A 12,560-nucleotide genomic window follows, 5' to 3' on the forward strand; every position below is an offset into this window, starting at 1 on the left:
AAGAATCCGTTAAAAACTGTAGCATGTATCTGTTTACAAGGTTTCCGGAGAATGGTGTAATTCCGGAACGGAAGGTCTCTGCAGATAGCCAAATACCAATATGGTTCGTCCTCTTTATTTTCCCCATTGCTTCCCGCGAAATTTGGAAAATTCTTATTTAGAAACTGCAGTCTATAATTCGGTTTTCGGCAAAGGGGAGGCAACCCAAGAAATGAAGGCCCCAAAGCTTAAAAACTCTCAAAACACCAAAGCTTTACACAAAATCGATATGGTTTATTCCCAATACTGCACGCCAAATTTGAACAACGTCCATCGCATTAAGTTTGAAGTGTCGTGTCAAAGGCATGAAAACTAATTGACAAAGAAGAGTGTTTGAATTTACATTTTCTGTCTGGTTTGGTGAATATTCATGATTATGAAGCAGAATGATAAGGAAGTAAACAGAAATAAATTAAGGAAATCGTGTACGAATGGCGCCACAACCGATCCTTTGACCAGGCCTAGAAACGCCCATTAGTATTTTTAATTTTGATCAGATGATTGTGACATATTAGACTCGTTCATTGATTTAACATTGTAACCAGGACATTTGATTTAAAGTTATTTTTCTAAGAGCTTGTCGTATTTAGTGATGTTCTGAAGTTGTCACGTGAACTAATTTATTTCCGTAATATTCCAGTCGGTAAAAGAAAAATCAATTGCAGTAGAACATCGTTAGTAGAAAATCTGAAGTGGAAAGTCAAACGTTCACAGAGCAGTGCCACAACAATCATATTAAAATGTTAAATCGTATGATGTTCAAACCTACCGATAGAAAGTAGTGCAACCTAGAATATAAATTAACCAAAACAGCTAGTCCCCACATCCCGGAATATAACTCATTTAGTAAAATGTCAAATTCAAATATATAGTATAATAATATATTTCAAATTTATTTCAAATAATAAATTTATTTCAAATAATAAATTTATTTCAAATAATAATAAATTTATTTCAAATAATATAATATCTTTATTTTAAAAGGGTGAACAATCTAGCTCGGTCTGATATGATGGGACCTTTCTGACATTTGTGCCCTTTACACTTTACAAAGATATGATGTATTGAAAATTTATCATCGTTCGGCATCCAATGCAAACGATATAAACAAGCCAGTGTAACCCTAAAGCATTGGTCAATCTTTTGATGGGCTATTTTTTTAAAAATCCAATTGAACTTTAAGCTAGGAAATATCTACATATACCGTATATGGTCTATATTGGTTTAGTTTTCTCAAACATATGCAAGAGCTAAATCTGCCAATTGCAGGTCTTTCTTTAGGCCTGAAATGTTATCTAAATTATTAATTAGACATTAATTAACTTATCTAGACCATAATCAACTCTCGATGGCATCGCTAGCCTGCGATATTTACTGTATTAGAACCCGGTCTGCTGCTTCTGATTAAATCAAAAACTGGATAATCGGGACTTTTTTTTTTATCGTACCGACTTTAGTAATGACGATCGAGGCTATGCCCAAAATACAATCGCTAAATACTCGGTTCAGGGTGGATTAATTTGACTGAAATTTTTAGTAAATTTTTTTTTACCTTATCTAGTTTTTAACTATTATAGTGAGAGCTACCAGCTCTTTATCTAATCTCCCATAATGTATGTTTAAATAATCAATCTGAGAACAATTTATCGTACATTAAAGGGACAATAACACTCTTGCTGGCTTGAAAGCTCCAGAAAATAAATAATAGTACTAGATGTTTAAGTGTCCTACCTGTTGTGTAAATTATCCATTACATCCTATTTTACTTGTCCAGAGGGTTCGAAAATATTTTTAAATCGAAGTTTCATTTGAAAAGGTTTACGGACGTTTCAAACCATTATGTTGAATTTTTCAAAATTTATAAATAAGGTGTGTTAAGATGAAATTTGTATCATCAATTAATTGAAATATTCTAAAATAGTACAATTTGTTGACCAGAATAAAGATTGGGACATATTATTCAGTTACAACAAGAGTGGTATTGGGCCGTTAAGCCGTAAAAAATTAGATAAAGTCAATTGTCGATGAGCGGCACGGTCAATTACCTTAGCATATGCCTACTGGTAATGTCTAATTAATTGTACCGGCAGATTTTAACCGGAAACTAGGTGGCGCGCAAAAAAGTGCCAGTCTCAATGTCTCGTCTGCTCTTTTCTGATCGGCTCTTTCCACTGATAATCATTTTCATTCAGCGCTCGTTTTGGTTTTCTGTGTGAATTAAATCATGCCAGCTCATTGTTGCGTACCAATGTGCAAAGGGAAAGGAGGGCATAAACTTCCACTGGCCGTAAAAAGACTAAAGTCATAGAGGAGAAAATGACTGGACACCGTCTACTCCTCTTACTCTTAGGTGGAGTACTGTTGTTTGTCGATCGCATTTTGATTCTTCTGACTAACATTAACATTTCCGAAACCAGGGAAAGTAAGTTGACAAATTACATTTTGACTTATTTAGGTATTAGATTGAGAAATATTTTCAATTTAATTAGTCGAAAGTTTTAAGGATTACAATTCCGGCGCTCACTGCCAAGAGGGACTAGAGTAGAAATCCAGAGGAGTATTAAAAAAAAAAAGTAAAAAAAAGAGTATCATTATAATCATATTGATATTTAATATTCTTCAGAATCGTACTCCTTAGTCTTAGTGTCGAATGGATAAACAAATTTTACAATACAGTGGAAACAAATTAAATTATTATTATTATTATTATTACAGCATATTTATAGTGCACCCTTTCATATAACATGTTCAGGAGCACTTTACAAAGTGACAATGTAAATCATACATAAACAACAAGATTATGGACATGTTTATGACGGGCGGATGCGGTCACAATGGGCCATTTATATGACTTACTAATTCCTTTTATATGACTTTCTAATTCCATTTATAAAGCTTTATAATTAATTACTTACTTAGGCACGTGCGAACGCTGAAACCCCTCGAAGCGTGTGACTGAATTGAATATTATTTTCATAGCTTGATAAATGATTTATAAAGTCTTGTAAATAATATGGTAGCTATATAAATCTATTTTCTAAGTCTTATAAATGAATTATCTAACGAACTAAATATTCGGGAAAGTTCGTACATCTGCCCGGAAATTCCCGAGGATGCTTCGGCCAGCCAATCACAGGTCGTCTTTCTGAATGGCAAACCCCTCCCACTCCCGTCCGCGGTTTTCGAGTTGTGTGCGTCGGTGTCATAGGGCCTACATCATTTTATTCGTACATTTTTTCCTTTAATGGAATTCGGACGCACTAATCTTCCTGCAGAAGATGACCATGGTCAGGATGAGGGTATGTTGTCTTCAAGGGCTTGGGCCCACGCGTGCCGCACGGCACGTTCAGAAAACTTCCCTCGTGGCCCACGCGTGCCGCACGGCACGTTGTACACCCTCTCATACGAAACCTTCATTTTGAAAAGAACTACCCCGGTCGGTGGGTGGAGGGGGAGCGGTGACCTTAGCAAAGTAAATTGACGCTAGGATAACTAAAACATGCATAAAACTTATTCTCGTCATTTTATGTTTACAATAGCCGCCATGAAAGGTAAAACACCGCTATATGTAACGAGGGATTTGATTGGCCAATTGGCCGACTCAACGAAGGAGTACGGAGATTGCCGATTATTTTCTAAGTTATATAAATGGATTTATAAGACTTGATAAATAATTACGTAGTTTCATAATTATTTATCAAACTATGAAAATAATATTCAATTCAGTCACCCATTTCGATGGGTTTCAGCGTCCACACGTGTATTATGACGGGCGGATGCGGTCACAATGGGCCATTTATATGACTTACTAATTCCATTTATAAAGCTTTATAATTAATTACTTACTTAGGCACGTGTGGACGCTGAAACCCATCGAAATGGGTGACTGAATTGAATATTATTTTCATAGTTTGATAAATAATTATGAAACTACGTAATTATTTATCAAGTCTTATAAATCCATTTATTTAACTTAGAAAATAATCGGTAATCTCCGTACTCCTTCGTTGAGTCGGCCAATTGGCCAATCAAATCCCTCGTTACATCTTGCGGTGTTTTACCTTTCATGGCGGCTATTGTAAACATAAAATGACGAGAATAAGTTTTATGCATGTTTTAGTTATCCTAGCGTCAATTTACTTTGCTAAGGTTACCGCTCCCCCTCCACCCACCGACCCACTGACATGACATGACTGATACACGTCGGACAAATCCTTCATCATCATCACCATCATTCATCATCATCATCATCAATACAATTTGTTTCCATATTTACCCCCCTCACAAAAAAATGGGGGTGCTGAACTTCGGGGGGAGGGGGCCATACCCCTCACCATCATCACTACCACCATTGGCACCATGATCGGACTGTGTTTCCATGTCCGCAGGTTCTAGTCAATCTAGAGATGCGTACGGAGTTTTTTGCGACAAAATTTCCGTCGGCTTCGTCATCAAAATCTCCGTAATCCGAATCATTAGGCCCTATCAGCCACAATTTCTTGTAAGACTTCCTCTAACGTCATTCGGTTAGCCATTTTGACGTAAATTCGTATAATAATATCCGTTTTTGATTGCAATTTGTAGTTTTGTTTTTATTTTGATCGCTTAGCTATAAATAGCGAAAATGTAAACAGGAAGTAGGAGAAGATAACTGTGTTTTTTATAATTTTCGGACTTGGAGCATTAGGCGAAAAAATGAAGGTTTCGTATGAGAGGGTGTACAACGTGCCGTGCGGCACGCGTGGGCCACGAGGGAAGTTTTCTGAACGTGCCGTGCGGCACGCGTGGGCCCAAGCCCTTGAAGACAACATACCCTCATCCTGACCATGGTCATCTTCTGCAGGAAGATTAGTGCGTCCGAATTCCATTAAAGGAAAAAATGTACGAATAAAATGATGTAGGCCCTTTGACACCGACGCACACAACTCGAAAACCGCGGACGGGAGTGGGAGGGGCTTGCCATTCAGTAAGACGACCTGTGATTGGCTGGCCGAAGCATCCTCGGGAATTTCCGGGCAGATGTACGAACTTTCCCGAATATTTAGTTCGTTAGATAATTCATTTATAAGACTTAGAAAATAGATTTATATAGCTACCATATTATTTACAAGACTTTATAAATCATTTATCAAGCTATGAAAATAATATTCAATTCAGTCACACGCTTCGAGGGGTTTCAGCGTTCGCACGTGCCTAAGTAAGTAATTAATTATAAAGCTTTATAAATGGAATTAGTAAGTCATATAAATGGAATTAGTAAGTCATATAAATGGCCCATTGTGACCGCATCCGCCCGTCATAGTGTATGGTGGCCCATGGTCGCAATAGCGTTTTTTGGGTTATTTTTGGTATTGCATTTAAAATAATAAAAATATTAGTACAAAAAAAAAAGAAACATTTTTTTTTTTTACAAAATAAAAAAAAAATAATCTTTTAAAATTTAAAAAAAAAAATCTTTTTAAAAATTTAAAAAAAAAAAAATCTTTTTAAAAAATTTAAAAAAAAAAAATCTTTTTAAAATTTAAAAAAAAAAAATCTTTTTAAAATTTAAAAAAAAAAAATCTTTTTAAAATGAAAAAAAAAAAATCTATATATATAAAAATATATATAAATAATAAAATATATTTTAAAAAAAATAAAAAATAAATAATATTAAAAAAAAAAATTAAATGAAAAAAAAAATTGAAAAAGAAAAGATAAAAAATAATTCCCGACGTGGCCCATCGTCGCAATAGTGTATTGAGTATCCAGACCCAGTATATAGCTATCATTAGACTAGAGCGACCAGAAACATTTTGTGGCCCATTGTTGCAGTAGTATCTCGATTATTATGTGTGGGATCTATGAAGAACGTATAAACTCGAACGACAAGAAACGAGTCTGTAGTTATCTCACGTCAACATAATTGTAGATACTTCAATTTTGATTAGCTAAGCACTAAAATAAATCTAATATTATCTATTATCCAATCAAATACTAAAATCTGAATTTTATCTTAGTAAAACAGGCCCCAGACGAAGTCCACGTAGGCTATCATGCTCTATTTTGTCTTTGAAATTGATGTTGTCCGCCATCGCACTTTCGCACCTCTTACCCGTTCCTGTGGTCGTAGCGGGGGACTAGCGATGACCTCAGGGAGAGCAGGGGTTTCACAAAAACTGAAGCTAAAATCACTAACATAGATTTTAAAATCAAAGTGAAATTTTAAATTTATGCGTTTCACGAAGATCGATTGTAACTTAAAATTTAATTTTAATAGATTTTAGTTAAAATTACTTGTGCCTTGATGTGAGGTAACTATAGACTGGTTTCTTGTCGCTCGAGTCTATACCATACGTTCTTCATAGATCCCACACAGGATAATCTGAACGACAGACCCACGATGTTTGACAGGTCACCCTACTCCTTGTCACGTACAACCGGGGATTCGAAATCACGCCAGTTGACTCAATGACGGGCTTTATGATATGACAGGCTTTATGATACAGCGCGCACGTGCTAACCATTCGCCCCCCCCCCCCGGCTACTTAGTAGTAGTAGGCCTATGCTTCGAGGATTAGTTTCAAAGTTGTTAACTACTTTTGAAATTCGACCTCAGGGAGACCAAGTGTTTTAAAAACATTACATAAGCCTTTTGAGGGGAGAATAGGCCTTGCGCACTAGTAGGCCGAATGGTGTCATTAAAGTCAATGACTTCAAACGTCATTATGTATGTAGGAATAGTTCTAGTTAGACTGGATAAACTAGTCTAAATGACGCTAGGCTTCTATAGTCTATTAATTATACATTTCTATTGACTTGCATAATTATGTATAAATACATATATCCAAGTCCATAGACGTCATGGGTGGAAAAATTGTGTTTCACGTGTTGATGTCTGTTAACCTTTTTCCTTTCGGAAGGGGAGATAACTACAAACTCGTTTCTTGTCGCTCGAGTTATGCCACATAGGATAATCGAGACACTATAGCAACAATGGGCCACGAGGTATTTCTGGTCACTCGAGTCGAATGATAGCTGTCGTAGGCTGATTTTATACTGAGTCTGGATAATCAAGACACTATTACGACGATGGGCCACGTGCAGAATTCTTTTTTTGATTTTTTCTATTTCACTTATTTTTTTTTTTTTAATTAAAATGATATTTTTTTTATAGATTTTTTTAATCTTAAATATTTTATTAATTTTTTTTATATAGATTTTTTTTATTTTAAAAAGATTTTTTTTTTTCTTAAATTTTAAAAAGATTTTTTTTTCTTTTTAATTTAAAAAAGATTTTTGTTTCTTTTTAATTTAAAAACAGATTTTTTTTCTTAAATTTTAAAAAGATTTTTTTTTATTTTGTAAAACAAAAGAAAAAAAAATGTTTCTTTTTTATTACTTTTATTTTTTATGATTTTAAATGAAATACAAAAAATAAAATAACCCCAAAAACGCTATTGCGACCATGGGCCACCATACACGTGCCTAAGTAAGTAATTAATTATAAAGCTTTATAAATGGAATTAGTAAGTCATATAAATGGAATTAGTAAGTCATATCAATGGAATTAGTAAGTCATATAAATGGCCCATTGTGACCGCATCCGCCCGTCATACATGTTAACGATTGTATACAGAGTCAGTTACAAGCCTGATTAAATAAATGTGTTTTAAGTTGTTTTTTTAAAAGAATATACACTGTAAAACTTTTTCCGTAAAATTTACGGACAAATGGCTGGCAGCTAGGTTGCCAACCAATGTACGTAAAAATTACGACACACCGTAAATATATTTTTACGAACATGTCGTAAAAATTACGTCCAAAGATTGGCAACCTAGCTGCCAGCCATTTGTTCGTAAATTTTACGGAAAATGTTTTACAGCTGTAAAAAACTTATGGTATGATAAGCATCAAAAAGACATTTACTTAAGATTTAAAACAGAATTTAATTATTCAAAACAATATAAGATACAATTAATTCCTCAAAAATGCTTTTACATGATAGTTTAAGATATAATAAAAGACCTGAAAATACTGGAAATTGGAGATTACTGTCAGTAAGTAAAGCTAACAACTGCCTTAAAAAAAAAAAACCTGTCAACCACAAATTCATATTTTTAACACATTGGATCAAGAGCAGATTTGATATTACAATATGGAGAATGTTTAGAGATCTAACATATTCTTTGGCTGTCAAGCAGTTTGGTGGTATATTTCAACAAAAACAAAGCTCCTTTCATAATTCTTCATTAATAATAATGAACATTTGTACATGGAATAGTGACGACTTTAAAAAAAAAAAGAGAATTTGTTGCCCTATTAACAAGGGAAATAACTCTCCAAAATATTTATCAAGTTCTCACAAGACAAGCAAACAAAAATTCCCAGCAATTAAAAAATGTATATGAAAATTTCTATGGATGTATCAAATAATGGCTAGCAACAAAATATAAATTTAACAATAATGAAATTATCCATTCAAATTCTTGTACATGTAACATTTACATTATAATATTCAAATGAATTTTTTTTATAGTAGAACAACAACATTCTGAATCTATTCTACAAATATATAATCAGTGTGTTACAATAGAATTATCCTCAAATCTTTTTCTAAAATCTTAACCAAGGTGTTGTAATATTTACCTCAAATCTATTATTTAAAACATCAACAACATGAAAGTAAATTATAACAGTAAAACATGATCTAATGAAATCATTCAAATTTTTGGAATTAATGAATTTGCATTCTAAATGTTTAAATGAACAATTTAAAATCTAACAATTATTGAACCCCATAAGTATCATGACTTTAAAACAAGAACAGCATCAATGCAGAATTCCTATTATTCCACCTTAAATGTACAGCTTGTTTCAATGATTAGCTTAATCTCTGTTTGAAAATGTATATCATTAAATTTTGCACAATAACTCTGCCTAAGCATGTACATTCCTTAGTGAGAATGGCATAAATTGATTCAGTCTCGTAGATAAAAATTTAGATGGAACTCGACTACTGAAAAAGTTAATGAACCAGTCCCAAAATGAAATGTGTAGATGAGAGTTACACATTTTTAATGTTTATGCAACACGGCCGCATATTTAGAGACAAAATGAACTGAGGATAATTTTACAAATGTACCAAATTGTTGATGGACAAATTAAATGACCAAAAGATTTTTCCATTAAAGTAAACGGACATCTTATCAAAAGTACAATAAGAAGATCAAGTTTAATTAAGAAGATTCATTAAAAAGATTTCTTGCAGTGCGTTTAAAGTCTCATTTACAAAGTATCACTCATAAAAGGGTTGTGGCTCGGTCCCTTATCACCTATTTTATACACACTATGTGCTGGTGTATAAAAACTAACCATAAACTCAATAGGCCTATCCCTAAAGTTTGCATGCATGAACATTATTGCATCATAGGTTGCAACGATACATATCACAGTATTTCTTCTTGGACGTGTTTCCAGCTCTCTAGCCACTGCTTTTCCATCTGACGTTTTTGATTCAAAATGTTCCTATATCCGTGATTTGTGGTTCGCCGGAGGGCTATGTACTTTCAGCGGGACACATGTTTCATTGCCGAAAGCCATCTTTTCTCCTTCTTGTCACATGAACTACAGGGGAGTATTCTGCATCGGATGAAAATGGACAGTTAAAATATCTGTACCATGTTAACCAAACCGTGGTCTTAAAGCACCTTGAACCAAAATGTGGCATCTATACCGTCGTATACCTTCTCACAGTACCGGTATATTGTTGCTATTGTTGTAACTATACTTCATTCATTTAAAGTTTGACAGTTTAGTGATTAGTTATATCACTTTTTGGCACACTCGAGTCTTCCTCTTTTTCATGATTTCTGTGCGTTATCTGGGTTAATTTCAAAAATGCACCTGCAAAACAAATATTCTCAATCAGGTTGTTTCTTATGACATCCATTTCAAAAGAACACATTTTAATTAAGGAAAAGGGAGCTAAATGTGCGAGAAAATGAAGTTTCATGTCCACAAACAGGAGACTAAACATATCACACATACTATCAGACAGTGTAGACTGGAATAACCAGACTGCCATTCAATTTGGACATATTTCGCCGAGCATAACTGATTACAAATTACACTAAAAACAGAAACGACTGAATGTAAATCAGTTAATAGACATTCATAATAGATTATTATCGTTGCGACCCATTGTGTTCATTTCTCGGGGCCAAAGAATACAGATTTAGCTCCTTTAAGTTAGGTTGAACTTTTCTGATCATGATTCATATTGGTAGTAGCTGTAACTAACGTAACACCCATTGCTTTCCGGGTTAAAACCCATGCTTTCTTCTATCGTTACCGCATCTTGGGTTTCTGATCAGATTTTTGGACCTATGACAGGTAAAACTAAAAGCAGACTAAAATGGGATTCACCTGTTGCTAATAAGACCTACCCCAAGGTTCAAGCTGGGAGAGAGAAATGGGATTTAACATCCACACACAACACGAACTAGGTCATTTTTGGACTAATAAACATAGAATTTTATTTCAATAATTCGCTTTAACCGTAGGTCTTTTATAAATAGTGGGAGGAAAACGAACGACCCAGAAAAAATGAACACGGTTAGTCAGGCAATCTTACTCCTTTCAACGCCACTTGACTCAAAGACATAGGCTTCATTTTGACCTAACTAAGGCCCATGTTAGACCATGGACCTTATATAAGCTCCATGGTTAGACCATTCGTCCAACCACCCCCTCAAATTTCAAGGTCCAAGCAGAGGGCAGGAAGTGTTGGTTTTCATTAACAATGCGCTCAACTCCCAAAATTATTATCTTCAGTAAGTTCAATCTTAAAATTTTCTTTACCGGTTGGGCCTACCTTTGAAAAATTTTTACTAACCCAGAGAAAGGCTGGGTAGCCCACTCTATAGATGACAGGAATGGCACTCAAGGATGCAATAAGCTGTGCCTAAAAAAATTAGTAAAATAAAAAATTAAAGATCATTATCCAGACAATGCATTGACAATTCAATAAATTCCTAATAATGGTTTTCAGTGGTAGGCCTAGCCTACAGACCTGAGACTATGAACTTAATGAAGCCCAGAAATGTTAGCCCCGCGCATAGTTCATATATTTTTTTTCTATATCAATGTTATTATTATGTCATCCGAGTAGCCTCAACTAGAACTGAAGCCTCCAAAAACAATGCGAAAAAATATTAGGCCTAGCACTAACACCAGAGTGTATTTTTACTCTGTGCTAACACTAACACTGTGACAGTGTATGTGAGTCTCATGTATGTCCATTTGTCTAGAAGTAGAAGAGTCTATTCCTACTATTTCATATTAAATCAGTTACCGTACATTTTTACGAATGCTAAGAATCAATCTATGTCAAACAAAGATGTGTCCCTACTGTATACTTACCTAAAACTGCAATGTTTGGTATTGACTGTAGTGTTCAACTATTGTGCTCGATGTTGGGGGATTCCTCTTTGCCGCTAACTAACGGTCTTCGCAGTAATGGCGCCCAGGAAGATCGATGACGTCACTTTAATTTAAACACCCGTATGTCATATTTACGGACGAAATTCTGTATTTCTCAAATATTAACAGACTCGTGTCTGTTATCAGGATAACAGACCTGCGCTGTAGGCGTTTTACAGAAACAAGTCTGTAAAAATTACAGAAAAGGCTTACAGTGTAGAGATGTACAACATCTTAAACTAAATGGTAGATTATTCCATAAAACAGGTGCTTGATAATATATTTCTTTCTATTACTATAATTATAATAAAATAGAAATGGGGTCGTACTTATCGTAAAATAAAGTATTTTTTACAAATATATACATAATACAGGAACTCTTTCGCGAAATATTACGGGGTTAAAGGGCCGTAAATAAGAACTGCGCGTGTCATCATGCTAATGATACACGCGGATCTGTTTACCGTTATGACGCGATCGTAAGGCCTAATACATTATACACGAATACAGATTTAGATTGGTTTTTTTTTCTGTTCGGAGGGGCAGTTATTGATGACATTTTCCCCTAAAATTTACTAAACGCCAGGAAATTTTCTGACAAATGCCATCGACCAACGACCTCTAGTTGGTCAACGACCTCTGGTTCAACCGGTGTAGTGCGCGAGCCCGGTGTGATAGTTTGAGTTGACTCCTGGTGTGTGTTTTCTCCTGGGCACTTGCGCATGTCCGAAACTGATGTTTGCCTTAACAACGAAACTATATCTACTTCCTGCGGTGCGAGTTGGTTCCTGGAAAAAGTATATCATGTACTTGATTAGAGTTTTGTCATTAATAAACATACTTGTTATCGTGATTAGCTGTTGTTTTAGTGATGAGTAGTTATACGATCAACGGATCTAAGTTGATTGGCTTGAAATTGATACTTCTATCGTTCGTGATTTGTTGCCGTTGTTTTTTTTTTAGTGATTAGTCGTTCTTCACACGTACGATCAGTGGAAACCATACAAATTGAGGATTGGCTTGAAATTATCAATTAATTCACCTCCAAAGGAAGATTA

The 12,560-nt window shown here is 34.6% G+C and overlaps 1 long non-coding RNA gene across 1 annotated transcript; it reads right to left on the reverse strand.

Moving 5' to 3' along the window:
- Positions 1–7,942: 7,942 nt before the first annotated feature.
- Positions 7,943–11,717, reverse strand: LOC126824148 (uncharacterized). The gene is made up of 3 exons (XR_007681501.2): positions 11,443–11,717; positions 10,916–10,984; positions 7,943–9,924 (listed from the first exon to the last, which is right to left on the reverse strand). It is a non-coding gene; the product is annotated as an uncharacterized LOC126824148 (long non-coding RNA).
- Positions 11,718–12,560: the final 843 nt, after the last annotated feature.

This window comes from Patella vulgata, chromosome 1 (genome assembly GCF_932274485.2).
Source record: "Patella vulgata chromosome 1, xgPatVulg1.2, whole genome shotgun sequence".
NCBI classification, from domain to species: domain Eukaryota; kingdom Metazoa; phylum Mollusca; class Gastropoda; family Patellidae; genus Patella; species Patella vulgata.